We start from the raw sequence: 3,699 nt of genomic DNA, 5'->3' as shown, positions 1-3,699 counted from the left end.
TTTGGGGGCATGGATGAGTGTTTAGTCTGGAGGTTATGAGGGCATGGATGAGTGTTTAGTCTGGAAGTTATGGGGGCATGGATGAGTGTTTAGTCTGGAAGTTATGGGGGCATGGATGAGTATTTAGTCTGGAGGTTTTGGGGGCATGGATGAGTGTTTAGTCTGGAGGTTTTGGGGGCATGGATGAGTGTTTAGTCTGGAAGTTTTGGGGGCATGGATAAGTGTTTATTTTGGAAGTTTTGGGGTAATGGATGAGTGTTTAGTCTGGAAGTTATGGGGGCATGGATGAGTGTTTCGGCAGCAGTAGAAGACAGGGAGTACTGTATGTGGGCAACATTCCTGAGGTGGAAGAAGGCCGTTTTAGTAACTTGGTTGATGTGAGGTAGGAACGAGAGGGTGGGGTCAAGGATGATTCCAAAGTTGTGGACCTGGGAGGAGGGGGCGACGATGGAACGATCGATTTTGAGTGAGAAGGTCTGGGTGGAGTGGGTGAGGGAGCTTGGGCCGATGATGAGGATTTCAGATTTATTGCGGTTGAGTTTGAGAAAGTTCAGATGCATCCATTATTTAATCATGTTAGCTAGCTTCCTAATAGAAGAACAGTTGGATTCAATGTTTTAGGTGTTTATTTTTTCAACAACAAAAAAATATGTAATGGGCACATCCACTTCTATGGTTTCCTCTATTGCTTTAAATAAGGTGTAGCAAAGTGCAATTCTGTATTATTAGCATTAAATGCATACAATGGATGTTCACAGTATTTTCTGTATCATTACTATTCATGGTAGTAAATCCCTTTATTTTATATTTTTATCTTTTGAAAAGCCTGAGTTTTGGGAGTTCTGGAACAACAAGCAGGCACTTATTTTCCAAACTGTCAACCAGTAAAATCAAATGATCAACTGTACTTACGGCCATGGATGTATATATATATATTTAAACCTACAATGTGAATTAACCAATCCTGGCAGTAAAACTGCTTTGCCTAAACCATGGATGATGTAGATTCAAATAAAATGTTCCATTCATTTGAAAATAAAATAACATAAAATAACCTCCCCCCTGGGTGGTTTTTGGGCTACATCCGAACTTCACAATGAATGATATAATATTCCCTCTTCCTGCTCATTTTCTCAATAACACAATTACTCAAAACAAAGAGAAATCACCAATAATATTGTCAATAAATTAATCTGGAGATATCTTTCTGCAGCTAACTAGAATATACCGCTCTGAAACAAATTAAGAGACCACTGTACCTATTTTTCTTTCCTTTCCAAAAAGGAAGGTTTTCAGTGAGGAACAGAAGGGACTCTAAACTTTCCTTTTTAACTTTTTTGGTCTGTAATCCAACAACTACCTACGCCTGTTGTCTGATGGGCAATCTTTCAGGAAGGTAACTGCTGAAAGTATCCCGTTCTAATGGTAGCTGGCTAACATAGTGGTGTAGCTGACGGTAATAAAGTTTGTGTGTGAGTATGTCGAGCGAGTGAGTGACCTGATCTTATCACTGTTGCCGATCTCTGTTTTCTCTGTTGGCTGCACAATGGACGGTCAATATTGAACATAGGATGTTTTCATTGTGACAGACAGGGAATGAAAATGTCTAGCTGGTACAGTAGGGACAACGCGATCGTGTTGGGACAGGGTTATGGTGTTCACTGTAAACACCCCCACACCTACCGAAGCATCACCACCAGACTGCCCCAACACCTGTTTTTAAACTAGTGGCAGGTGAAGAGGGTGTGTGTTACATTGTGAAAAAGTGCAGTCAGTATTCCTGTTTTATTTCTCTTTGTCTCTCCAGCACGACTCCCACTCCTCAGCCACTGTTAAACCAGTTGAACAAGAGGAGGCACCAGAAAAAATAGGAGACAAGATCATTCTACTGCTAGTTCATTTTAAATAATTACATGTACGTTTTCGGAATACATTTGAAAACACATTGCCATATTATGTTACACTCTCACGCTTCGTCAAACTGTCAATGGAGTCCTGCTGAAGCTGAGGGAATGTTTAACGTGTTTATTTTTACGCACATGGACAACATAAAACGGTGTCAGCAACTGTACATGACTAAATGCAATGTTAAATGCTGGGAATATGAATAACCAAAACCAAAACACAGCTCTTGCCTGTCAGCAACTCCACCAAGAACCATCGTCAACCTGGTTGGCTCATGCTGATGTTTGGGGTCAGTGGTTTGGGAGGATTGTGTTTAAATCCTTTGCTTTTCTCAGATGTGTAATTATCTACATACTTTTATACCTAGTACAGTTATCTGGCAATAGTGTGACACAATTTCCTTCTTTCCTAGGGAACAAATATAGTGTCTGAAATGGAAACAATATTAGGCAGAAGATTAAATATAAAATACAAAGATTTTATGCCTACATTGATAAGATGTTGATATCCAGTTTAAAAATGCATCTGATTTGAATAAGGACCGTATTAATGCCACTGTTTTTGTGTTTGGTCGCCATCCAGAGCAGCTGTTTCTGTAACCTGTAGAGATTCTAATAAAACCAACAAACAACCTCAGAATGGCACGCAAGTCCTCCCTATATAATAACAGTAATCAGGCACTAGTAAATATTTGAATGATTTAGTACAGACAGTAAGAACAACACTGCAGACAGGGTGTGTGTGTGTGTGTGTGTTTAGAACATGCTGTTATACTAATGCAGACAGCCTGCAAAGATACCACCATAGATCCCTCCTCCTCTGCCTAAACACTAAACCCTAAACACTAAACCCTAAACACTAAACCCTAAACACTAAACCCTAAATACTAAACCTGGTGTCTTCACAGAAATAGGAAGAGAGAAATAAAACAACATTATAATAATTGCATTGTCACAATTGTGGAAATGCACAAAAAATACACTTACAAATAATAACTATGTAAGTATTCGGATGTGACATCTGCAACCTAATATCAGAAATCTGTTAGGGGCACCCCCACACACATCGATGGAGCTGAAGTGGAGAGAGTCTCCGAATCAAAGATGACCTCACTTGGTCCAGGCAAGTGAACTTGGGAGTGAAAACTGCCCAAAAACGACTATACTTCCTGAGGGAGACTCAAGAAGTTTGGCATGACTGTAAAAACTCTCCAACCTTCTACAGGTGCACACTGAAAGCATCCTCTCAGGCTGCATTACTTCCTGGTACGGCAGCTGCTCCACTGCAGACCCCAAGTCTCTCCGGAGGGTGGTGAACATCTGCGGAGAGCATCGTCAGCTGTCATCTCCCCTCCATACAAGAATCTATCATACACAATGCCTTAGAAAGGTACGGAACATCATCAAACATCAAGCCACCCAGGCTATGGTCTATTCACACTGCTGCCGTCTCGTTGACACTACCCGGGGCATCGGGGTACGCACCCCCAGACTCACAAACAGTTTTTTCCCTCAGGCCATAAGGCCCCTCAACCAGTAACACTGATCCATGATCATACTGATTCAACCAGTAACACTGATCCATGATCATACTGACTCAACCATTAACACTGATCCATGATCATACTGATTCAACCAGTAACACTGATCCATGATCATACTGCTTCAACCAGTTACACTGATCCGTGATCATACTGACTCAACCAGTAACACTGATCCATGATCATACTGACTCAACCAGTAACACTGATCCATGATCATACTGACTCAACCAGTAACACTGATCCATGATCAT

Source organism: Esox lucius, chromosome 11 (assembly GCF_011004845.1).
Source record: "Esox lucius isolate fEsoLuc1 chromosome 11, fEsoLuc1.pri, whole genome shotgun sequence".
NCBI classification, from domain to species: Eukaryota; Metazoa; Chordata; class Actinopteri; order Esociformes; family Esocidae; genus Esox; species Esox lucius.
The sequence above is the reverse complement of the archived record's forward strand: the minus strand, read 5'-3'. Positions refer to the sequence as shown.